General features: G+C 44.6%; 1 pseudogene; it reads right to left on the bottom strand.

Moving 5' to 3' along the window:
• Positions 1-24,867, bottom strand: LOC140906138 (uncharacterized; annotated as a pseudogene).
• Positions 24,868-27,334: the final 2,467 nt, after the last annotated feature.

Genomic DNA, 27,334 nt, shown 5'->3' with positions numbered 1-27,334 from the left:
TTCTGGGTGCAGTCACCAGTGCCTTTTATTTACAGTGTCAGTTCCCACCACCTTCTATTTACAGACCGCTCCAAACTAGCAACCTTGGGGACAGCTAGCTTCTCCAGCAAGTAGGGGGACACACCCCTTGGCTCCTCCCTTTCCTTTCTCCCCCACCTTTGCTTCCTTCCTGCCAGCCCCATATAGCCCCTGGCTAATGATGCCCGCAGGTGCTTCCCTTCTATCAGTTAGGCAAGGCATACTCAGCCAGCCCCAATTAATGCTTCTTAATTGGAGCGAGGCTAACAGAGGACTGGCTCAGGACCTCCTGGCCAGCACCCTGTTACAATGTCATAATATGTTAACCTATAGAGTAAGTGTACCCAAAGATTTATGTGGGTGAGGAAATAAGATTTGGGCATGGTAGGTTGGGCCTAGATTCTGGCAGTGGGCAGTACCGGGACCCTATAAGAGAGCAAACAACCATGCAGGGTAGTCGCTTTTTCCTATCTTCTGTCAAGCTATCAACTCAGCTTCGCAATACAGGCTAGCTACTCAACACTCGAACCTAGTCCCTACCAATTTGCGAAGCCTGGACCATCAGTTCCTCGGGCATGCCAGAGATGAGGCTGGTCCTCTGTCTCCTACCACCAGGTCTTCAGGGAAGGGTGTGAGTATGCTAGCTTAAGTAGTCTTTTAGAATAGATATTTACCACCAAGGATCATAGAATTGTATTATTTCTTGGTGACTCTGTGTTTTGTAACGTTAATTCTTCTTTCATTCATTTTAATAAAGACCTTAACAAGTTGGTATTATCCTCAGTATAAGTGTCCTTGCCATACACTCTGAGAGTCCTCTCACGATGTGTGAACTCTATGTGTTCTCTATCCCTGTAGCCTGAATTGGGACAAGAACCTTAAATGTCTTCTGATCAGAGCAGGGGTGAGTCATAATAAACCTGCCCATAAATTCAGGTCAACAGTTCCTTGACCAGTGAGGATTTTCTTAGGTACTCCTACTCTGAGAAAGCCTTTTAGCAGTTCAACTGAAATAGTCTTTTAATTGGGTTTGCACAGTGGGATTGCCCCAGGATAGCAGTTAGTATAAAATCAAACTATAACAAATACTTGCTTTTACCTAGCTGCACTTTTTTCTAAGGGCCCAATGATGTCCATCCTGACCCTTTCAAATGGGATGCTGACAAAGAGAGTGGGACAAGAGGGACTTTTTTCACTTCTTTAGGTCCTATTAGTTGGCATTTGGGGCAGGATTTGCAGAAATCTTTAATTTTTGGTGAATCCTGGGCCAAAAGAAGTATTTCAGAATCCTGGCCAGGGTTCTATCTGTTTTTCCAGACCCGCTTCTGACCCCCTCTGTGGGAGCCCTTTAACAGGAATATGGAGGGGGCAGGTCTACCATCACCCACCAGACCCCATAGGGTACTGGATCTCCAGGAGCGGGTCATGCAACATCAAACTGAGAACCATCTGCTGCAGTCCCAAGTGGTGCAGCTCCTAGCAGAAAATCAGACACTCCGTGAGCAGCAGGCATGGTCCCAGGAGGAAATTTCTGTATTTCAGGCCTGGGCTAAGCCACTGCCCTTTGAACTGAGCTCTGCAGTACTGAACATTTTGATGGGGACCTCCTTGACTTCAGGGAGTTCCTTAACCTTAACAGTCCGAACTTCACAAAATAATTCATTTTATAAATTGACGCTTCAGAAGTGGGACTCGGTGCCGTCTTGTCCCAGGAAATAAATGGAGAGGAATTCCCAGTACTCTGCTTGAGCTCAAGCTGTTTCCCTCGGAACAGGCAGATTCTGTAATAGAAAAGGAAGGTCTCACTGTTAAATTGGTTGTGGACTCTCAGCAATGTTACCCATTCAAGCCTGTCACCGACCATGCCCCCTTGAGGTTGTTAAATGCCATGAAGGACACAAATGCTCAGCTTATGTGTTAGTACCTGTCTCTCCAGCCCTATTCTTTCCGAATTCAGTATTACTTGGCATATATAATCTGGTCAAGCCAAGCCACAGTGTTCTTATCAACGATATTCAAGGCAAGAAGATTTCCAGCTCTCTGCCCACTTGTGCATGATGGAAATGGAGGACACTCAACACAGTCTTACTTCCACTTGGTATCAGGTGCCACAGACAACAATAATCAGCCATAGTCCCCATACTGCATTCAGAACTCTGTCAAGTACTTCAAAGGAGTGTGGCTGAATGCCGAGGCATATGTCACCTGCATAAACAAACTTGTGAGACCCAGTATGTGGTAGGCCATTCGAATATAAGTTGAATAATGTTGGAGACAATATGATCCTTGCAGGAGGTCATTCTTCTGGTGTCTCCAAGCATTTGTTCTATCACCAATATGTGCACAGAGATGGTGATTTCTCAGAAAGAGAGCCATTGCACATACTAACCAACTTGGCATAGTTCTAGACAATTTAATCAAAAGACCCATATGCCAAACCATATTGTATGCTGCAGTCAGGTCAAGGAAAACTGAACCAGTCTTCAGTTTATGTTAGAAACTATTTTTGATTAAAGTTGTAAGTGCCAGTACTTGATCACATGTACTACGAGCACAGCAAAAACCAGCTTCCTCTGGTGCCAGCATGCCTTCCACAGATGGTGAAATGGGGGACAATGAATCAGTGTGGGGGACAGTGGACCAGCATTCATGACACATCCCCCATAAGTAGCCAGATGCAGCTTGTCTGCCATCTAGAGAAACGGACAATCCAACTAGCAGATTGAATTCAAGAATTAGTGTGCATATCAGTCAACTGGTCAAACAGGTTCCAGATGATAATTTTCCAAATTCAGTATAGAGTCAGAAAAATTCACCAAAATACTGATGTTTTCTCCCAGGAGTGGGGGAACATCCCAATGGCCCTGGGTCCGCAGGTTTTATCTTGAGGTAGAGGGGGTGTGATGTGTTATACAAACCCCACACTGGGCAACAAAGGGTTAAGGTGCTTTGTCCTTGCCCTACCCTGCCACACCTGCAAGAGATGCACACACTAGGGAAGGAGTTAAAAGGGAGCAGAACAGTTCATTTTTGGGCAGCTCAGGGAAGAGAAGGGACCTCTACCTTGCAGCTCCTGAAAAAGGCAGGATCTTTCCCTCAATGATTGTCCCTTCCTGAGGAAAGGGAGGGCCTGCTTCTGTTATACCTGGAGAGAGAGACATTCCCCCCCTCTCACCTACTAGCCCAGTTTATTTGAGTTGATTCCTTGTGTTTTGTTTATGGACTACCCCTTAAGGGAAAAGACTTTGAACTGACCTAGCTGGAGGGTCAAGACACAAGAAGAGGCAGCTGCTGCCCCAAGAGGGAGAGAGCTGCCATGCCCAGCTGCAAAGAGGCGCCAAGCGCTGAGCTGATCACCTTCATGTTTTTCTATTGCAAACTGTGAATTTTTGACAATAGTGGGGTGGTAGAAAGTGTCTCAGGGAGGGCAGCCTTAGGTGTTCCTGGGTGTCAGACACTTTTGTCACCCTTACAGGGCCCTTGGCTGGGCTGGACTCTGAGGGAATGGGGAAGCCTGGACTCCCTTACCAAAACTGCCCTCAGTATGTCAAAGGGCCTAAGCCCCTGACTACAAGGCAACACTCCTTGCAACTGAAAACCATCAGAGAAGGGTGTCCGGAATTAAGTATAATAAAATAGAACTCCTTGGCACAGAGGTAAATGCAAAATAAATGTAAACAAGTACTATTCTAATAAAGGTTCTGCACTGCATAAACTTTAAACAGAAAAACAAAACAAAAATCCCAAACCCCTTAAGTGGCATTTTCCAGCAAAAAGCAGTTAACGTGTTCTAGCCATTGTCAAGAGTTGCCAAGTTGTCATAAAATCAGTCCTTAGTGTCAGTCCAGTTGCTGACTGCTCCTCTGTAAAAGTAGGCAGAATGCCATTTGAACAAGACTGTTTACAAGGTTACATAATTATATAATTTCTAAACTACTTCTCATACTGAATAGATGAGGGATGTTGGTTCAAGGCACAGTGAATGTCATATTACTTACTGAGAGGGAAGACAAAATAAACATCTGTTTTTAAGAGATTATTAATTTTAAACTGTATGTTGGGTAAAGAGGTACAGTTGGGTTGTATCTCACAATGAACTAATCATAGATAAATGCAAATATAGTGAAAAGATGGGAACATTTTCAAGTTTTGCCTTTTCAAAAGCACAGCTATAATATATTCATATACTGGATCAGGTTCATTTTGTAGAATATCAGGGTTGGAAGGGACCTCAGGAGGTCATCTAGTCCAATCCCCAATTTTTGGCCCAGATCCCTAAATGGCCCCCTCAAGGATTGAACTCACAACCCTGGGTTTAGCAGGCTAATGCTCAAACCACTGAGCTATTCCCTCACCCCATAGCTCAGTGGTTTGAGCATTGGCCTGCTAAACCCAGGGTTGTGAGTTCAATCCTTGAGGGGGCCATTTAGGGATCTGGGCCAAAAATTGGGGATTGGTCCTGCTTTGAGCAGGGGGTTGGACTAGATGACCTCCTGAGGGCCTTTCCAACCCTGATATTCTATGATTCAGGCAGTACAAAAAGGTGGAATTCACCAAGGAGAGAGTAGGCTGTGGTACTTCTGCTGACCCATCCCCGAAATTTCTGCTGCAGGGAAGTCAACTCTAAAATTTCTATAAACCATTTCAGTACATCTGCAATCTGGCCTGGCCTTACATCCTCACTGTGTGGATGGTGCTGGCCTGCTCCATGTCCTAAAGTGGCAATGGAGACAGCTTGCACAGTTACACATCCACTCCTGTGGACTTTCTGCTGCTGGGGACTGATTTCTTCTAGTTTCTAGGCAATGAGTGAATTTGGCCCAGAACCTTTGCCAAATCTAGATCAATTAAAGCATCTGTCAGCAAGAGATTTAATGGAAGCTGAATGTCAAATGTGGTTTATACAAGGTCTTAACTACTAAATTAATGAATTTAATTTAATTAGGTTATTTGTACAATGCTTTGAAAATTAAAAGTGGCATGAATGCATTGCTAGATATTGTTACTAAAAAGCATTAATAATAAGTTGGAGGGTCTAAACTTGTCCTGTTCCTATTTAAGAAAAAAATTGCTTGTCAATGAAAGATCTAAATAGATAATTGAATGGTTCAAGAGGTTAGTATCTGTAATGTCCTCCTGGCCTGATGTCTGGGAAGATGACAGTACAGGAACAAGCTAGACCAGTGTTACAAACTATCATTATAAAACTAAATCTTAAAAGACTGAGTAAGCAGGAGGCAATAGGGTTGTGAGAAAATCTCACCCTGCTTTTCCAGTACAGGGACTGGGAAGCAAAACTCCTTATCGCACTCAGCAGAGGTGACATTTGGGATCCTCAATAGTCACTGCAGCTGATCCCTGCAAAACCCATCTGAAAGGCAAAAGTCCTCCAAAACTCAGTAATCATGAACAAAGGCCACATCTACACTGGTAAATTTAGGATCCATAACTGATCACCACTACAGCTTCAGTGGCAGGAACAATGGCATAGGCTGTATTGTAAACAGGACTCTGGATTAGACAATATGATGGTAAAAATGCCTCAGTCCTGTCTACACTACAGCCTTCAACATTACTACTATCAGTGAAGCTGCAAACTGGAGGATTATGGGTCCTAATTTCTAGTGTAGACAGGACCTCACAGTGCAGCTGTTGCCTTTACCCCTCAGCAGGGTATGATTTGTAACTGCATGAAGGGGAAAGACTTGAAGACCATTGTGAAAGCCATTACCATCCCCATAGATCTCAGATCATCTGCAAGGAGAGCTAACACTCCAGTCTTCCCCTCTCTTAGAAGCATGGATCCTTAAGACTCCCATACTGCAGTTACAGATTGGAGTGCTATATGAGAGACATAGAAGCCGTGTGGTGAGCTATTACTGCAAGGAAAAGCATTAATTAAAAATTAGCATGGGCTGTTCACACACAAAAAAGAGAGAGAAAGGATACAAAACAAAAAAGGGAAAGTAAACAAGAATCAAATAATGACTTTAAAACAAAAAAGAAAAATAGGCAACCAAACTAATAAATACAATTTTTAAAAAGAGAAAATGAGCAAGCCTCAAAAGAGCACCAAAAATTAATGAGTCAAGGATTAAAATTAACAGCACGAGCTGAAAGTAGTCAAGGAAACCATGGCAATTGGGTCCATCTCTAATGAAATAATGTACTCTTGCAATAAAGATTTATGAATAGAGGCTACCATTTGGCCTTGGGGTTTACTATTAACACTAAGAATTCACTCTAGCTTCAGTTTTATGGATTATAACATCACCGGAACCCATACGTGCTAGAACCAGGGGTGCTGGGGGTGCTGCATTCCCCCTTGGATTGAAGTGGTTGCCATTACAGACAGGGTTTATAGCTTGCTTCAATGACTCTCAGCATCCCCACTATACAAATTGTTCCAGCACCCCTGCCAAAACCCCAGGATGGAATTACAACCTTAGACCCCCTGCTCCACAATCATATTCACTAGTATAGAGCTTTACACTTCTTGAAAGCTACAGTGGAACTCCAAACAGGAACTCCTAGCAGATCTGACTGCAGGATCATGGCCTTATCAATCACAGTTGAGCGGCAGAATTACCAAAAGGCAGCCCTCCATCATCCTTACCCCCCATTTAAATTAGAGGCTCTAATTTGCAGGACCTCAGACATGCTTCAATGCAAAAAACTTTGCCCATTTCCCCTTCCTATGTCTTATTTCCAAAAGTAACTTAGGTACTTAAGGTCAGACATTCCATGCTATTTAGGCATCTAAAGATGTAGATAGGTTGGCTAGGTTCCTAACTCCCATTGATTTCAATATGTGCTGAGCACATGGACACTTTTGAAAATCCCACTAGGAGCCTATCTGCATTTTAGGCACCTACATTACTTTAAAAATATGGCCCTAAGAAACTTTTTAAAATGGGACTTAGGCTCCTACATTGGGTAGGAGCTTTGGAAATGTTACCTTATATCTTTAAATTAAGACCATTGTGAGGGAGGGGAACAAAACAATAAATCAAATACAAAATAAATGTCAGTAGAAAAAAAGCAAATAACTAGAGGCAAAATGTGAACCGTCAAAATATGTTGTAGAATTAATGCAGAATGTGCACTGATTCCTATGATGCCAGTCTCTATCTGAAGAATGCACTAGCAATAACATTCATCTTCTTTCTTTTTTCACATCAGCTACTTGGTAAATTAGCCCGTTATTTCAATTGAGCAACTATAGCAACATAGACTACATTTACTTATCTAATATGCAAAGTACAGACTGACAGAGAAAATGCTAATGTTATACTGGTACAGACTTACTTGTACTTTACTGCATGATGCCAGGTTCTATAATTATACAATGTATTGTTCCAGGACATGTCATAATTACATTTAGAGTTGTCAGTTTTACAAGGGAGTTCTTTCTGAAGATCAAACAAATAAAAATACATTGAAAGGGTCATTGGATTATGTCAGTGTGACACTCTCCTCAGGGCACCCAGAGCCTTGCATCACTGCGTTACTTCTGTGCCTCAGCAAGAATCAGTTTTGCTGGGGCTTCAACTGTGTGTTAGCTCTTGCCACACCAGTCTATCTGCCTCACCAGCAAATTCCTCAGGATGCTGCGAGTCTTAACCTTGCCTTGCAGGTAACAGTCCGTGAACTCCCATTCCCATGTACCCCAGAGACATCGCTCTGCCATGTCCAGTCTCTCTCACAGAAGCTATTAAATTTTAGCTCAGAACTCCTACTTTACTTCGGTATAACAGTGCTGAGATGGCTTATAGTAAAACTGAGAATAAGCTTATTGATAAAGAACATAGATTTATGTGATACTAAGCAAGAGAAAAGAGATGGGTCTGGTTACATAAAAAACTATATAAATCATGCTTTTCAGTGTTCAAGCCTCAACTTTAGCAAGCCACAATCTTTGCCTAAATAGCTTTTTCAGCTTTTTTGAGACATTAAGCTACCAGCCTCTCCAGCCTTTGTGACAGGAGGATCCAACATTCACACAACATTCACTTTGACACCTAAGTGATGGATAACTAAGGAGTTGTCCCCCCTTTATTTTATAGTCCAGTAAATCTTTGAAATGTATTATTCCAAAGTGTATCCCCAAATAAAATTCTTCTCGCCACTGTTTTTGTCTCTTCCTCTTGACTTTCTGTGCTCCTTTACAATTTTTGTGAATATTATATGCTTTTTGTTTATTCATTTGGAGTTTGGGTGTTTTTTAGGGTTCAACTGACATATGCAGACTGTCCAAATTTTGTTCTTATGACGTAAGTACCCCAAGGCTGCCTAAATTATGCCAAGGGCATAATTGGGAGCCTGCAACTGCCCATCACTGGGAGGGCACAAAGTTAGTGCTTCCCAACCCTTGGGCTGTACCTTCTGCGCCTCCTAGAAGCATAGCACAGGATCTTAGCCTCGAGGGTAGGTCTACTCTACAAGGTAGGGTTGCGATTCTCCTACTGTTCATGTACCATACTTGCGCTGCTCTCATAGAGCTAACACAAGTGTAAAGAGCTGTGTAGCCACAGTAGCATGGGTAGGGCACTGGAGGCACAGGTGAGCCATGCTGCATACGTACTGCTTTCAGGTAGGTTTGTACTTGGCGTGGCTCAGCTGTGCCTCCACTGCTGCTACCAGTGCTACCATGGCTGCACTGCTAATTGTATTCATGCTAATTTGATGAGAGCTAGTAGGAGTGTGTATACATGAATAGCAGGGGAATCACGCCCCTAGCTCATAGTGTAGACATGTCTGCACTGTAATCCAACCTCTGACTGCAGCATGTCCTAGCTTTACCTGCTCTAGCACAGCTAAAAATAGCAGTGCAGATGCGGTAGCATGGACTTCAGTGCAGGCTGTAGAAGCCCACTGGGGACTCTGAGTACAGTAACTCCTCACTTAACGTCGCCCCGGTTAACGTTGTTTTGTTGCGGATCAGTTAGGGAACATGCTCATTTAAAGTCATGCAATGCTCCACTCTTACGTTGTTTGGCTGCCTGCTTTCTCCACAGCTGACAGCCTCCCTTCGCCCCACCCCCATCCCCACAGTACCTCCTGCCCTCCGGCAGACCCCGGGGATCAGCACCTTTCCCCTCCTCCCTCCCGCCTCCTACCCACAGCAATCAGCTGGCTTGCGGGGGAGGAGGGAGAAGCGAGGACTCAGCGCACAGGCCCTGCCTCCCTCCCCTGCCTCCTGAACAATGCAAACCAGCTGATTACCCTGGGCAGGAGGCAGGGAAGGGAGGGGGAGCCTGCATGCCAAGTCCTCACTCCTCCCTCCCTCCTGTCCCACAAACCAGCTGATTGCCCCGGGCGGGGGGGGGGGAGCAAGTACTCAGCATGCCTCCCCCCTCCCTCCCTCCCCTGCCTCTTGCCCACGGCAATCAGCTGGCTTGCAGCATTCAGAAGAGAGTGGGGAGAAGGAAGGATGCAGAGTGTGAAGTAAAGGGGGAGAAGAGGCGGGTCAAGGGTGGGGGCTTGAGGGAAGGGGTGGACTGGATGGGCCAAGGGTTGAGCCCCCTGCCCCTGGCAAAGTCAGTGCCTGTGCTTGCAAGAACAGCAAGAGGAGCAGCCAGACAATCCATCCTCTTCCACTTTCTGACTCCACCACCTCAACCAAGCTTCATTCTCAGCAGTGATGATTGTAGTATTAAATTGTTTGTTTAGAACTTATACCTGTATTAAATTGCTTGTTTAAAATTATTTAAAATTTATATAATGTCTTTTGTCTGGCAAAAAAAATTTTCCCTGGAACCTAACCCCCCCCATTTACATTAATTCTTATGGGGAAATTGGATTCGCTTAACATTGTTTCACTTAAAGTCACATTTTTCAGGAACATAATAACTACAACGTTAAGTGAGGAGCTACTGTAGTACATACTCACATAAATAGCTTGTGTGGGAACTTGTGATGCCATGTCAATACTGCTATTTTTAGTCATGCTAGCACAGATCAAGCTAGTGTGGATATATCTACCTGTCCTTTAATCACACTTCATATTTCAGTGTACAAAGACCCTTAGTGTATACTGTGCAGAAGAAGAACTATTGGAGGAACAGCCCTGGAAGGGCTTGAAGAAGCAGATAAGAATCAAATCAAAACCAGCTTGGATCTGTGAAACCAAGAGTCCAGATCTATTTCCTTCCAGAGAAGAATGGATTTAGGACCTGATCCTGTAAGGTGCTAATCAGCTCCTCAGAAGTAGTTAATACCTTCCATTACTATTAACTTCACATTGGGCACTCTGCACCTCCAGGATTTCATAGAATATCAGGGTTGGAAGGGACCTCAGGAGGTCATCTAGTCCAATCCCCTGCTCAAAGCAGGACCAATCCCAATTTTTGCCCCAGACCCCTAATTGGGCCCCTCAAGGACTGAACTCACAACTCTGGGTTTAGCAGGCCAATGCTCAAACCACTGAGCTATCCCTCCCACCTTTATCACAGCTTTTAAGATCGAGCCCTTAAAGTCAGCTTTATATGTCTTTAGACAGTTTGTGTATGGTTGTGTGTGTGAGAGAGGGAGATAAGGTCTTTAAGCCTCTTATATGCTACTCTTGTTGACTGGAGGGGTCATGTGAGTGCAGGCTGTGGAAGCTGAGTGTCAAAGAAGGGCTAATTAAGTGCAGGAGATGGGCAGGTTGCATGGTGGTTTGTGACAAAGGGGGTTGGTGAAAGGGAGGTTTGTGACTATGCATGTGTAGTTTTAAAGTGATTTTCAAAATAAAATACAATTTACTGTACCTTTTCCTGTACTTTTATGGTATGTACCAGGGAATTTACCTTTCCACATATATATGGCACAAGTCAGTGTTTAAAATATAATAATTAACATGCTGGCATATTTCCCTTTCTCCTCAGGGCTCCAAACTGCCTGAAGATCCTTTAGCTGCTTGGTCAGCTCTGAAGTCAGGATTGGTTATTTCCTCCTTCCAGCTCTCCTTTTCTGCCTGAGATATCCAATACAATGGAGGAACCTAAATGAGTTAAATAAAACTTTAAAACAATTATTTATTATTTTTGCTTTTGAAATATATGTATTACTTTTGCTTCCTCCACCCCATCTTTTTCCATTTCTTTATTTCTTTTCCTCTTTCAGGGACTTGCAGAGGAGAAGTCATGCCCTGATTGGCCACAAGGAAGCACTATCTAAACAGTTCATTTACAAATTTGCTGGTGAATACAGGCATCAGGCTAACCCCTGTGGAAGGGAGTAGGTCAGGACTTTAAAAAAACAAAGCCTCCCCAGCAGTATGGACATGGAGCAACCATTGAAATGGATGATGCAACAGAACGGCCAACTCAGCAGCAGCAGCTACAGCAACTCCTCCAGCAGATGGTCACCCAGCACCAGCAGCTGATCCAAGATTTAATTTTTCAGCAGCAACAGCAACAACAACAGCTAGTGCATCAGGTGGTGACCATACTGCAGCCTCCCACAATAGTCGGTCTTCCGGCACATATCTGACAGAGGCCCCAGTACCAGTCAGACTAACAAAAATGGGACCTGAAGATGATCCAGAGGCCTTTCTCAGAAGGTTTGAATGAGTGGCAGTGGCAACATAGAATCATAGAATCATAGAATATCAGGGTTGGAAGGGACCCCTGAAGGTCATCTAGTCCAACCCCCTGCTCGAAGCAGGACCAATTCCCAGTTAAATCATCCCAGCCAGGGCTTTGTCAAGCCTGACCTTAAAAACCTCTAAGGAAGGAGATTCTACCACCTCCCTAGGCAACGCATTCCAGTGTTTCACCACCCTCTTAGTGAAAAAGTTTTTCCTAATATCCAATCTAAACCTCCCCCACTGCAACTTGAGACCATTACTCCTCATTCTGTCATCTGCTACCATTGAGAACAGTCTAGAGCCATCCTCTTTGGAACCCCCTTTCAGGTAGTTGAAAGCAGCTATCAAATCCACCCTCATTCTTCTCTTCTGCAGGCTAAACAATCCCAGCTCCTTCAGCCTCTCCTCATAACTCATGTGTTCTAGACCCCTAATCATTTTTGTTGCCCTTCGCTGGACTCTCTCCAATTTATCCACATCCTTCTTGTAGTGTGGGGCCCAAAACTGGACACAGTACTCCAGATGAGGCCTCACCAATGTCGAATAGAGGGGAACGATCACGTCCCTCGATCTGCTCGCTATGCCCCTACTTATACATCCCAAAATGCCATTGGCCTTCTTGGCAACAAAGGCACACTGCTGACTCATACCCAGCTTCTCGTCCACTGTCACCCCTAGGTCCTTTTCCGCAGAACTGCTGCCGAGCCATTCGGTCCCTAGTCTGTAGCGGTGCATTGGATTCTTCCATCCGAAGTGCAGGATCCTGCACTTATCCTTATTGAACCTCATCAGATTTCTTTTGGCCCAATCCTCCAATTTGTCTAGGTCCTTCTGTATCCTATCCCTCCCCTCCAGCGTATCTACCACTCCTCTCAGTTTAGTATCATCCGCAAATTTGCTGAGAGTGCAATCCACACCATCCTCCAGATCATTTATGAAGATATTGAACAAAACCAGCCCCAGGACCGACCCTTGGGGCACTCCACTTGATACCGGCTGCCAACTAGACATGGAGCCATTGATCACTACCCGTTGAGCCCGACAATCTAGCCAGCTTTCTACCCACCTTATAGTGCATTCATCCAGCCCATACTTCCTTAACTTGCTGACAAGAATACTGCGGGAGACCATGTCAAAAGCTTTGCTAAAGTCAAGAAACAATACATCCACTGCTTTCCCTTCATCCACAGAACCAGTAATCTCATCATAATGGGCAACATGGTGGGCACATGAGTAATGGGCAATCTTACTATCCGCACACTTGACTGGAATTGCACAAGAGGCCTATTGTGGGTTAGACTCAGTAATATCATAAGATTCTGCATGAGTCAAACTGGCCATTTTGGATTCTTTGGCTATCATTCAGCCAGTGATTTTGGGAGGAGCAATATCCTTTGAATGCCTGGGCCCACGTGATGGCACGAAACTGGAAGACTGGTGTTGGCAGTGGATCAGACCCAAAACAATGGTAGGGGTTCAAGTAGTGGAAATGATTCTGCTCAAATAGTTTACACAGGTACTCCCTGTCAGGGAAGGAGACTGGGTGTTACATCACTGGCTTGAGACAATAACTGAAGCAATCCAGCTAATGGAGATCTCTATGGTGGCTAGGATAGCAATATCCAGAAAGGGACCCTCCTGGGCCAAGGAATAAGCTCTGGTGAATGAAAAATGTGGCCAAGAGGATCTGTGTCCTGAAGAACCCTACCCAGGGCCTCCCTAGCCAGGATTTAAGAAGCTCAGGAAGTCATGGGAGTCATGAACAACTCAAAGTAAGGAATTGGAATAGTCTGGCTGAGGGTCAGCTCAAGAATCCTCCAACTCTCACCAATCTCAAAAAAGGGAAATCCTGGGGTCAGGCACAGGGAAGGCCCATGCAGAAGAGATTACTGAGAAATGATGGGGAGGCCTCCATACCAGCAACCAGGTCCAGGATGTGTGTTTTAATTGTGGCCTCCCATGGCACTGGTACCAGGACTGTCTGTTTATGGAATGCAGTTACGGTAAGTCTGGACTGCAGAGGCCCAAACAGGTTGGCCAGGGCCAGCTAAACTGACCAGCCTGGTTAAACTGGATAGAAGTAATGGGCCTTGTGATCTCAGGGACACAGAGCGGTCTGACCCTCATGAAAGAATCATCAGTACCAACTCCAAGATTGCCCCGCAGCACCATCTACTTATAGTGTTTGCATGGGGATGTAAAGCCATATTCCCACACTCAATTTCTGCTTCCCATGGAGGAGCTTACAAGACCCCTAATTGCCAGCCTCATGACATCACTCAGTTACCCAGTCATTATTGACTGAGACTGGGACTATTTTGGGGACCTCCTGACGGCGTTCTTGGGATCTCCCCAGAGCACAGGGTCCTCACAGCTGGCATCCCCTCAGTTGACTTGGGGCCCAATAGGCCTCACTCATATAGCACATAGCCAGGCCAGAGGGCAAGAGTTCCAAGCAGCTAGTTGCTTCCTTAGGATCCCTGTCCTTCCTGCAGTTTAGGATTACCCCCTTATCCAAATCTGAGATCCTGATTAGGTTCTACAACGTTATTGAAGAACAAAAAGGAGATGAGACTTTAAGTTGGTCCTATGTACTAGTGGTCATTTTTAATGGGAAGATAGTGGATCCCCTGCTACCTGAAGTATTCCCCCATTTTGAAATTCAGGGTGAGTGGTTGTACCACCTAGAGAAAGATCACCAAAGGAAGTTCAAACCTAATTCCTGGTGTCCCAGATGCCCCTGTTTTTCTGGCCCAGGATATATAAGAAGGTTCCAGACTTCTCCACCTCTTGCTCAGAATGTCAACTAACTGCACCCCAGAGAATGACGAAGGCTATTTTCAGGGTTCCCTCCCCACTCTGACCTCTGGGGTACAGATGTGGGGACCCTCATGAAAGATCCCCTAAACATATTTCTACCAGCTTAGGTTAAAAACTTCCCCAAGGAACAAATCCTTTCCTTGTCCTTGGACAGTATTGCTGCCACCACCAAGTGATTTAGACAAAAATTCAGGAAAAGGACCACTTGGAGTCCCTATTTCCCCCAAATATCCCCCCAAGCGTCTTCATCCCCTTTCCTGGGGAGGCTTGAGAATAATATACCAACCAATTGCCTTTAATATAAGTACAGAGCAGACCCTTTATCTTTAAGACACTAAAATCAATCAGGTTCTGAAAAGAAGAACTTTATTATAAAGAAAAAAGTAAAAGACGCACCTCTGTAAAATCAGGATGGAAGGTAACTTTACAGGATGATAAAAAGATTTAAAACACAAAGGATTCCCCTATAGGCTCAGCTTCAAAGTTACAAAAAAAAAAAACAGGAATAAAACTCACTCTTAGCATAGGGAAAATTCATAAGCTAAAACAAAAGATAATCTAACACATTTCCTTGCCTTTACTTACAATTACTGTAACTTTAGATGTATCATTTCAGGTATGTTTTAGGAGATGTTTTACCTGTTTGGTCACTCTCTCCATCCAGAGAGGAAACAAAGAAAGAGAGCGCAAACAAAACCTTCGCCCCCCCCCGCCCCCCCAGATTTGAAAGTATCTTCTTTCCCCATTGGTCCTTCTGGTCAGGTGCCATCTATTTAATTGAACAGATTAACCCCTTACAGGTAAGGCAATTCAGTTCAGCTGCCCATTGTATATTTATGACAGCTATACTGGTCCATCTCCCCTTGGTTGGCATACCATTTGTGAGGACTGGAATGGACATGGTTGGGCCACTCAACAAAAATGTGGGCTGGTTCTTGCTAAATCTTGGTAATCATGGATTATGCTACCCAATATCCTGAGGCCTTACCTTTGTGCTCCACAAACATCAAAGCCACTGCAGCTGGTTTTATGAATTGATGAAGATCTTTGCCCAAGTAGGGGTTCCTCAGGAGATTCTCACAGACTACGGAACTAAATTTACATCTGAAGTAAAAACAAACAAAAAACAAAAGCTGACCACTGAAGATCAAGTACCTCCTAACCGTCAACTACCCTCCCCAAATGATGGGTGGTAGAATGTTTTAATCAGACACTAAAAAAATTATTTGCCACAGATACTTGTCACTGGGACCAGCTGCTTCCCCACCATCACCATCCTGTTTGTGGTATGACAGGTACCACAATCATCTACAGTATTCTCCCCATTTGAACTGTTGAATGGGAGGCAGCCGTGAGGGACTCTGGATTTAGTACAAGAAATGTGGGAGGAACTAAGTCCCCAAGGTGACAGTGTTGTATAAAACAGCCTCACCATTTGCAAAAGGCTAAGAGACTTTAGGTACCATCACACAGGAGAATCTGCTAAGTTCATACAGCACCCAAGAAACAACCTATAATAAAGGGGCCCACCTCTGAGTGTTCTAATAGGGGGATCTTGTTGCTTCCTAAATTTGACTCTCTAGTTCTGAGTCAAAACTACTGGCCTCCTTACAAAATTATTGGTCAGGTAGGGCCAGTGAATTTTGAAATCAGGCAGTCAGTCAAGAGGAGGCCCAAACAAATTTACTATGTCAATCTCCTAAAGCTGGAAAAAGCAAGGGAGGGCATACGTATAGCTTGCTACCCTCTGGAACTAGAGTTAGGGCTTTAGACAGACAGCATCTCAGACTTCAGAACAGTTAATACTGGGGACAATCTCGCGCCAAAGCAGAAGATCCAAGCCCAACAGCTGATTGCTGCCTTCTCAATGGTGTTTTCTGCCCGGCCTGGGTGAACCCACCTCACCACCCATCACATAGCCTGGACACTGTGTCAGGGAAAACTCGCAGCCTTTTTCCCAGAAGCTGAGAGAGCTCATGGAACAAGAACTCCAATCTATGTTGGACCTTGGGGTAACTGAGGAATCCTGTAGTGACTTAGGGAGTCCAATAATATTGGTCCCTAAGCTGGATGTAACCAACCAATTTTGCATTGACTTTAGAAAAGTCAGTGCCATATAAAAGTTTGACACATTTCCCCTGCCATGTATTGAAAAACTATTACATCAGCTGGGTGCAGCCAAATATATCACCACCCTGGATCTTAACCCAAAAGATACTCACAAATTCCATTCACACCAGAATCTCAAGAAAAAAACAGACTTTGCCTCCCCCTTCAGCCTGTATCAGTTCCAGGCCATGCCATGGGCCTTACACAATGCACCAGCAACATTCCAACAGCTAATGGACCACGTCCTCCGGTCTATAACGGTTATGTCACTGCTTACCTCAACAATGTTGTGATCTATAGCCAGAGCTGGGAGGACCACCTAAAGCAAGTAGCTTCTGTACTTTGGTCCATCAAAGAGGATGGACTAACAGCAACCCTGCACAATACTGCGTAGGCAAAGACAAGATGCCTTACCTCACGTATACCTTGGGGAAAGGTCAGGTACAATCTCTTGTGGACAAGGTCCAGCCCACTCTGACTACAAAGAAGCAGATGTTCAGGTTTCTGGGTTTCTTAGGTTACTACCACCAGTTTGTACTGCGGTTCTCATCTATTGTGGCCCCCTCAGCATTAAGCTTAAAGACAGTAGCCCAGAGATTGGCAACCTATGGCCCACGGCCCGCTAGGGTAAGCCTCCTGGTGGGACGGGACAGTTTGTTTACCTGCCACATCTGCAGGTTCGCCCTATTGCAGCTCCCACTGGCCGCGTTTCGCTGCTCCAGGCCAATGGGGGCTGTGTGAAGCGGCGTGGGCTGAGGGATGTGCTGGCTGCTGCTTCCTGCGGCCCCCATTGGTCTGGAGTGGCGAACTGCAGCCAGTGGGAGCTGCAATCGGCCGAATCTGCAGTCGCGGCAGTTAAACAAACCGGCGAAGCCTGCCAGGGGGCTTACCCTGCTGGGCTGCATGCCAAAGGTTGCCGATCCCTGCAGTAGCCCAAAAAAGATCCACTGGACAAAAGCCTATGAGAAAGTCTTTCAGACCCTAAAATATCACCTTTGCAGAATCTTATGCACCCTAGATTTCACCAAGGAATTTCTCCTACAAACTGATGCCTCTGAAATTTGAGGTATTGTTGTCTAAGATGATTGATGGTGAGGAACACCCCATCCTCTATCTAAGCTGAAAATTGTTCCCAAGAGAAAGGCCCACTCCATGATAGAAGAAGAGGGCTTAGTTGTGAAATGGGCCATGGAAGCACTCAGATGTTACGTCCTTGACAATAAGTTCACTCTCGTAATGAATCATGCCCTGCTACAATGGCTTCATGTCATGAAAGACACCAGCCCCTGAAGCATGTGGTAATACCTATCCCTCCAGTCCTTCTAGATCTGGATACAGCATTGGCCTGCAGGTGCTCACCAAAATGCAGATTTTTTTTCTCTCAGGATGGAGGGAAGTTGGTTGGGAAGAGCCATAACCCAAGCAGTATCCTGAAGGAGAGAGAATGCGATGAGGTAGATAGGCCCCATACTGGCAATGAGGGGATTAAAGATCCCACATCCTGCTAAACCTGCAGCCAATCTCAGGTGCGGAGAGGGGAGTTAAAAGGAGAAGACCTAGCCCAGTTCAGATCTGACCAGGAAGGAGAGTAGAGCTCTGCTACTTCCTTGACCAGGGAAGCCTGGTTCCAGCCAATAGCCTAAGACAACTTGCTACTTAGATGAGTTGGAGATAAGGCTTTGGATTCTTTGACCATGGGATGGTGTTCCAAGAAGAAGGATTGCTAGGCAGAGACGGGCTCCACCTCTCAACGAAGAGAGGGAAGAGCATCTTTGCAAGCAGGCTGGCTAATTTAGTGAGGAGGGATTTACACTAGGTTCACTGGGGGAAAGAGACCAAAGCCCTGAGGTAAGTGGGGAAGTGGGATACCAGGAGGAAGCACGAGCAGGAGAGCGCAAGAGGGGAGGACTCCTGCCTCATGCTGAGAAAGCAGGATGATCAGTAAGTTATCTTAAGTGCTTATAACACAAACACAAGGAGCCTGGGAAACAAGGAGGGAGAACTGGAAGTCCTGGCACAGTCAAGGAATTATGATGTGATTGGAATAACAGAGACTTGGTGGGATAACTCACATGACTGGAGTACTGTCGTGGATGGATATACACTGTTCAGGAAGGACAGGCAGGGCAGAAAAGGTGAGGAAGTTGCACTGTGTGTAAGAGAGCAGTATAACTGCTCAGAGCTCCAGTATGAAACTGCAGAAAAACCTGAGAGTCTCTGGATTCAGTTTAGAAATGTGAGCAACAAGGGTGATGTTGTGGTGGGAGTCTGCTATAGACCACCAGACCAGGGGGATGAGGTGAACGAGGCTTTCTTCTGGCATCTAACAGAAATTACTAGATCGCAGGCCCTGGTTCTCATGGGGGACCTCAATCACTCCAATATCTGCTGGAAGAGCAATATAGCAGTACACAGACAATCCAGGAAGTTTTTGGAAAGTGTAGGGGACAATTTGCTGGTGTAAGTGCTGGAGGAACCAATTAGGGCCAGAGCTCTTCCTGACCTGCTGCTCACAAAGAGGGAAGAATTAGTAAGGGAAGCAAAAGTGGATGGGAACCTGGGAGGCAGTGACCATGAGATGGTCGAGTTCAGGATCCTGACAAAAGGAAGAAAGGAGAGCAGCAGAATACGGACCCTGGACTTCAGAAAAACAGACTTTGACTCCCTCAGGGAACTGATGGGCAGGATCCCCTGGGAAAATAACATGAAGGGGAAGGGAGTCCAGAAGAGCTAGCTGTATTTTAAAGAATCCTTATTGAGGTTGCAGGAACGAACCATCCCAATGTATAGAAAGAATAGTAAATATGGCAGGCGACGAGCTTGGCTTAACAGTGAAATCCTTGCTGATCTTAAACACAAAAAAGAAGGTTACAAGAAGTGGAAGATTGGACGAATGACCAGGGAGGAGCATAAAAATATTGCTCAGGCATGCAGGAGCGAAATCAGGAAGGCCAAATCCCACTTGGAGTTGCAGCTAGCAAGGGATGTTAAGAGTAACAAGAAGGGTTTCTTCAGATATGTAACAACAGGAAGAAGGTCAAGGAAATTGTGGGCCCCTTACTGAATGAGGGAGGCAACCTAGTGACAGAGATGTGGAAAAAGCTAATGTATTCAATGCTTTTTTTGCCTCTGTCTTCACAAACAAGGTCAGCTCCCAGACTACTGCAATGGGCAGTACCTTATGGGGAGGAGGTGACCAGCCCTCTGTGGAGAAGGAAGTGGTTCAGGACTACTTAGAAAAGCTGGAAAAGCACAAGTCCATGGGGCCGGATGCACTGCATCCGAGGGTGCTAAAGGAGTTGGCAGATGTGACTGCAGAGCCATTCGCCATTATCTGTGAAAACTTACAGCGATTGGGGGAGGTCCCGGATGACTGGAAAAAGGTTAATGTAGTGCCCATCTTTAAAAAAGGGAAGAAGGAGGATCCAGGGAACTAAAGGCCAGTCAGCCTCACTTCAGTCCCTGGAAAAATCATGAGCAGGTCCTCAAGGAATTAATTTTGAAGCACTTCAAGGAGAGGAAAGTGATCAGGAACAGTCAGCATGGATTTACCAATAGTGAGTCATGCCTGACTAACCTAATTGCTTTCTATGATGAGATAACTGGCTCTGTGGATGAGGGAAAGTCCTTGACTTTAGCAAAGCTTTTGATATAGTCTCCCACAGTATTCTTGCCAGCAAGTTAAAGAAGTATGGGCTGGATGAATGGACTATAAGGTGGACAGAAAGCTGGCTAGATCGTCGGGCTTAATTGGTAGTGATCAACGGCTCCATGTCTAGTTGGCAGCCAGTATCAAGTGGAGTGTCCCAAGGGTTGGTCCTGGAGCCGGTTTTGTTCAATATCTTCATAAATGATCTGGAGGATGGGATAGAGTGCACCCTCAGCAAGTTTGCAGATGACACTAAACTGGGAGGAGTGGTAGATATGCTCGAAGGTAGGGGTAGGATACAGAGGGACATAGACAAATTAGAGGATTGGGCCAAAAGAAATCTGATGAGGTTCAACAAGGACAAGTGCAGAGTCCTGCACTTAGGACGGAAGAATCCCATGCACAGCTACAGACTAGGGACCGAATGGCTAGGCAGCAGTTCTGCAGAAAAGGACCTAGGGGTTACAGTGGAAGAGAAGCTGGATATGAGTCAACAGTGTGCCCTTGTTGCCAAGAAGGCTAATGGCATTTGGGGCTGTATAAATAGGGGCATTGCCAGCAGATCAAGGGATGTAATCGTTCCCCTCCATTTGACATTGGTGAGGCCTCATCTGGAGTACTGTGTCCAGTTTTGGGCCCCACACTACAAGAAGGATGTGGAAAAATAGGAAAGAGTACAGCGGAGGGCAACAAATATGATTAGGGGACTGGAACACATGATTTATGAGGAGAGGCTGAGGGAACTGGGATTGTTTAGTCTGCGGAAGAGAAGAATGAGGGGGGATTTGATAGCTGCTTTCAACTACCTGAAAGGGGGTTCCAAAGAGGATGGATCTAGACTGTTCTTAGTGGTAGCAGATGACAGAACAAGGAGTAATGGTCTCAAGTTGCAGTGTTGGATCATATTAAAGAAGTTCTGTATTAAAATCACAAATGAGTTTGATTCCCCATAGTTTAAATTCCAGGGTATTACTAATTAAGAGGTCTCTTGGTTTTTGGTACTGTTTCTCTCCCTCTATGTGTGAAACTTGCAAGCTGCTAATTGCGTTAGTACATTCTAAGACAGAGTCTGTTCTCAAAGCAATTCACACAGAGAGACTCAAAGCAATACTCTGTAACAACAGAAACAGCACCCAGAGACTCCCCGCCCTTTTGTTGTATTAACAATTATGATTAAAATAGAGATAGAGGATGTATGTGGATGGATGCTTGGTTTGGATAATAACTGAATGATGAGGGAGGTGCCAGCCTAAGAATCCAGTGTCCATCATCTGAAGAAGGCGTCAAGTAGAAATAATCAGACGACCCCCGGAGGGCAGACTGGAATCCACCCAACAGCCTCAAGAATGGGAGAACCAAAGAACAAGATAACATATAGCAGCACGGAGCCGTCAGGAATGTGCTATCTGCTGATTGATTCAGTAACAGCATGATGAAGCAATTCCCATAGACTGGCATAGGAAGAAATTCCTATAAAAATGGACTCTAGAAAGTGAGAACTTTGGAGTCTGATTCTGCAAACCAACTTCCAGGAGCATCAGATGAGCATCTGACAAGGCCCTGCTCCCTCCTCATTTCCAGGCCACCTGGCCAGTGGCTTGGCATGAGCAACTCTAAGGCTGGTAACTATGATAACAACCTTGCAGAACCTGTGTGTGTGTGTGTGTATGAATGAATGTGTGAATAAATATGAGATTGAATGGAATGTTATAGCTATAACTAACTGCTTACTAGGATTCTTTCTGTATTCACAATAAATGTGGTATTTTGCCTTTTCCCCTTTAATAAGATCCTGCTGGTTTTTATTTTATTGGTATAACAGCAGTGGGGGAGGTTTAGGTTGGATATTAGGAAAAACTTTTTCACTAGGAGGGTGGTGAAGCACTGGAATGGGTTACCAAGGGAGGTGGTGGAATCTCCTTCCTTAGCGGTTTTTAAGGCCAGGCTTCACAAAGCCCTGGCTGGGATGATTTAGTTGGGGATTGGTCCTGCTTTGAGCAGAGGGTTGGACTAGATGACCTCCTGAGGTCCCTTCCAACCCTGATATTCTATGATTCTAAAGGACTAGCACACAGAGAAAAGCCTGAAGCGGAATAGCTCAGTCCATCCAACACATCCTCGGATGCCCCTGATTTATTGTTTTCCTTTGTTTGGACTCTAACACCCCAGAAGGAATAGACCTACTAGTGTGCCTTGGTTTGAGGACTAAGGCGCCACCATACTGGATCTGCGAGGGGCAACACCCAACCATCAGGGACACACAGTGGGGTAGTCAGGGCCTCGCAGGCCACAAGGGGGTGCCACCCAGATAACCGAGTTACAAGGAACATTTTGTTCTGTCAGTAAACTTATCATAAAAAATTTAATGCATATTGCATAAAAGATAAAGCAGTCACCTTTGTCTAGCTTGTCCTCGTCCGTCTCTCCACGAATGCAAGTTGACACCACATCATTCCATTTTGTTGCGAGCACATTCTTTCCATTTCTGGCCAAAGAATTTTGTCATGGGATCGGCCCAGCACATTTTTGGTCTGCCCAACAGTTGCTTGTGGTCTGTGGGACTCCAGTCACTGATGCAGGTTGTCCACTTATTGTCTTCCTTTGGTCTACATGACCCACCCATCTCCGCTTTGCGTTGTACATCACCTGCATTACATTGGTCACTTCTGTATGCCTTCTGATCTCATTAGGTATGTGATCATGGAGTGATATCTTACACATTTGCCTTTCCATTGCTCTCTGGGTGACAGTGAATTTTTCTTCCTCCACTTTTGTTGTTGACCAGCTTTCCACTCTGTATATCATTGCTGGCAGAACAGTGGAATTAAACAGTTCTCTCCTTTTCTTCACGGGAGTTCATCATCCATTTGAGACATCTTTATTTTGTTGAAACTTGTATACCTCACCTTTCTCCTCCTACTGCATTACCCTTCGAATGAGTTGAGTCTGTTCAGTTGCTGTCCCAGATAAATATATTTGTCGACCTCCTCGATTACTTTCCCATTTATAGTGATGATTTCTGCTGCACAATGCTCATTCTGCATCCACTTCAACATGTTCACTTCCAACCCTATATCATGCAAAAGCGTTTGCAGTTGCTGCAATTTGTTTTCCAGTTCTGCTGTGCCCTTTGCCAATATTACCCAGTCATCAGCAAAGAGAAGATGTGTTACCATCAGTTCTGATTTCTTTTTCCCAGTTCAATTTCTTAAACAGTGATTCCAGTATTGCTGCAAATAGCTTTGGTGAGATTGAGGGCTTGGCTACACTTATATTTTATAGCGCTCTAACTTGCTGGCTCAGGGGTTTGAAAAATCACCCCCCTGAGCGCAGCAAGTCAGAGTGCTTTAAAGCGCTAGTGTAAACAGGTTCCGAGTGCTGGGAGCCGTGCTCCCAGTGCTCAGAGCTTAATCCCCTTGTGGAGGTGGATTACCAGGAGCGCTGGGAGAGCTCTCTCCCAGGGCCCGCACGCAACCACACTCATACTTCAAAGCGCTGCCCCAGGAGCGCTCCTGCAACAGCGCTTTCAAGTTTCCAGTGTAGCCATGCCCTGTGTCACCTTGTCTGAATCCTCTACGTATAACAATAATGCAGGGGACATTGAATAATGTTATCTCTGTCAAACAATTGCAGATAATTTCTTTCAGCAGGTCAATTTACCTTGGGTCGATTCAGATTTCATTGAGTGTGTTGAGACAGCGTTAGTCTCCACTGAGTCAAATGCTTTTTTGCAGTCGACAAATGCAATACACAATGTGGGGAGGGTTAGCTCAGTGGTTTGAGCATTGGCCTGCTAAATCCAGGGTTGTCAGTTCAGTTCTTGAGGGGGCCATTTAGGGATCTGGGGCAAAAATGGGGATTGGTCCTGCTTTGAGCAGGGGGTTAGACTAGATGACCTCCTGAGGTCCCTTCCAACCCTGATATTCTATGATTTCTTGCATTTTTCGATGAGCTGCCGAGCTGAGTAAATGTGATCAATTGTTGAATACCCTGAGCAGAAACCAGTTTGTTCTCTGCTATTGTGAATTCAAGATCCTTCTTAACCTGATTGAGTATGACGTGGGTGAAGTCCTTATACACTTGTGAGAGGAGTGTGATCAGATGGTAGTTGCTCAATTCTTCTGAATCGCCTTTCTTCATCAATAGTATTGTTTTCGATTTCTTCCATGCATCTGGAATATGCTTGTTATTGATGGAGATGGTGAACCATTGTGCCAAAGCTTTGAAGAGAGTCTCTTCTCCTGCTTCGAGGTATTCTGGCCAAATAGCATCCACTCCCGGGCTCTTCCCTCTCTTTATGTTATGAACTGCGTATTCAATTTCTTCCCACATAATGTCGGGAACTTCTTCTGTAGCCTGCTGCAGCAGTGTATGCTGGACATTGACATGCGAGGAGTAGAGATCATTGTAGAATTTTGTACATATTTCCTTCATCTTGCTCCTTTCCAATGTCCTTTGACCTTTTTAATCTTTCAGCTCTGTGGGATAACATGTTTCAGCCTAACATCTTTTTCTACCTTCTTCAGATGCTTGTTCTTTCCAACCGCCTCTTTCAATTTTTTCTTTCTAAAGTCTTCAGGGTCTTCTTTGATCTTCACGCAAATTTCTTTGCACAGTGTTCTGTATTCTTCACCCATTTTTCCTTCTAATTTCATGCGCATCCTCCTCGCCACCAGATTCAGTTTCCTCAGTGATCCTCTGCTTGCGTCCCAGTGTTTTCAATGTCTTTGCCTTCTTAGCTGGTGAGATTATCTGAGAGAGAAACTCTCCATAGTCCTCATCAATGTCCTTGTTGACATTATACTCGAGGTCCATTTCACTCACTTCCTATGCAAATGCTTCTTTGTTGAAGTGCCATTTTTGCTTCGGTTTCTGGCTTCTCTTGACTCATCTTTGTAGGCATTGTCAACGCATAGTTTTGAGCCCAACATAGGATGGTCTGAGCCTTGCACATAAGTCATTCTCGTATTGTAGCTACATCGTTGAAGATTTTTCTTGTATCCATCAATATATAATCAGTCTGATTCAGTGTGACTCCACCTGGGATTTTCCATGTCCAATGCAGTTGTTCTTTTTGAAATATTCTGTTCATTATGTGGAGATGGTTTGCCTCTGTGAATGCAATCAGACGTATGCCACGATCATTTCTTACACCTTTATTGAATTTTCCCATGTACTTTTCATTCTCACTCTCCTTTCCACCTATTATTGCACTGCAGTCCCCTTGAATGATTGTATAGGTGGACCCTTTCTGCATTGCCTCCTCTAGCTTTTTGTAGAAATGTTCCATTTCTTTGTCTTCCGCTTGCTGCATGGGAGCATACACCTGAATCATTTTAATCATTCTCCTTCACTTTATCTGAACCATGGGAACTGCAGTACCACACAATAAATAGATGTTATTTATTCAAGAGACCAGAAATTACCAAGTGCCCAGATTCAGAGGGTTATATAGTACAAGTATATTTTTCATACTGTTTGGTTGTTTACCAATTTGTTCATGCCATAATTAGAAATAAGCAATCCCTGACTGCAATTTGGCAGGGTGGTATATTCATGTGTCAGGGTGTGATCTCACTTCCCATTGAAATCAATGGAAATGTTGCCATTGACTTCAATAGCAGCATAGCCAGGATCCCATCCTTTACTCAGACAAGTACGGCTGTTCTTATGCGAGAAGTTCCCTGGGCTAAATTCTCAGGTGTTTAGCCAAAGCTCACTGAATTCATAGACTCATGGATTCCAAGGCCAGAAGGGATCACTGTGATCACTTAGTCTGACCTCCTTTATAACACAGGCCATAGAATTTTACCTTGCATCAAGCCCAATAATTGGTGGTAAGATAGAGTATCTCTTAGGAGGGTGATGAGAAGATCTTAGAGGAGTTGGAAAAGACCTCTTTGCCCATAACAGGGATTGTGATTGACCTTTATTGTGGCTGAGTGGAGGAAGTACAGGAATTCAAGAGGATGGAGTTTGCATTCAGTGTGAACTAGGGTGTGGAGATTGGCAGCAGTCAAGGTGGCCAACAGGGATGTGGTTGGCAATTGGCAAGAATCAGTGTATAGTATGTTGCCATTTGGCACCTGCCATTACTAACAGGATAGTAGAGTGCTCTGTGTACTCCACAAACTCTTTATCCAGTTGTGGACTCATTTCAGTGTATTTGTTATGAAATTTGAACCCCTCATTGAGCTGGGTCCCAGCTATTTTCAGGCTTGCTTACACTAGGCAAATTTGACAAAAATTCCTCAGACACTAACACTAGTGTCAGCTACACCAGCAACTTTGAGAGCCTTAATGTAGACAGGACAAAGGCTGCAGCCAATGTTTTAAGTATCAAAAGTAAATTACATCTTTGTTTTGAGCAGTGTTAGCGGACACAGTGGTTAAAATGCTGGCAAATGCCAAAAAAAAATTATCTATACTAGCAGCCGGATTCTCCTACCCACTGTGTCTACTTTGAGTTGCTCAAGTGTACAAAATGGACTGATATTGGCCATAAATGGCCATCAGAGAACTCCTCTTGTGCAAGTGAAATCTCTGCCTCCTGTGTTAGCTCTGTCCTTCTGTCCCATCCCCACACAAAAAACCTCCCTTCCCCTAGCATAGCTGAAAGGAGGGAATGTGTTAGGGAACAAAGAGACAGAGCAGAGCTCCACTTTGCATGATCCTCCACTACTATAAGGTCAACTAGGCTATTTACATCAGTGGCATGATATAAAAAGATGTCTAAAAGGTCTGAAACTGACTATCTTTGTCTAAGCTTCAAGAAAGGCAACCAGTAAACAAACAGCATAGATGTTTAAAATGATTAGAGTTTTAATAATCAAAGTGTCATTTATAACAGAGGTAAGGAACTTTGTTTTGTTTTAAATGATTTTAAAGTGATCAGTGTTCCTTTTGGACTCCATCCTATTTCCACTGAAGGCAAAACTCTCACTGACATCCAATGAAGTGAGCTGTAGCTCACGAAAGCTTATGCTCAAATAAATTGGTTAGTCTCTAAGGTGCCACAAGTACTCCTTTTCTTTTTGCGAATACAGCCTAACATGGCTGTTACTCTGAAACCTGACTTCACTGGATCACTGACTTCACCTGCAGGATAAGGCCTTTAATGATACCATAGCTGAGAAATCAATACAGATTGAATCCCTCTAATCCTG

Source organism: Lepidochelys kempii, chromosome 2, assembly GCF_965140265.1.
Source record: "Lepidochelys kempii isolate rLepKem1 chromosome 2, rLepKem1.hap2, whole genome shotgun sequence".
Lineage (NCBI taxonomy): Eukaryota > Metazoa > Chordata > Testudines > Cheloniidae > Lepidochelys > Lepidochelys kempii.
The sequence above is the reverse complement of the archived record's forward strand: the minus strand, read 5'-3'. Positions and strand labels throughout refer to the sequence as shown.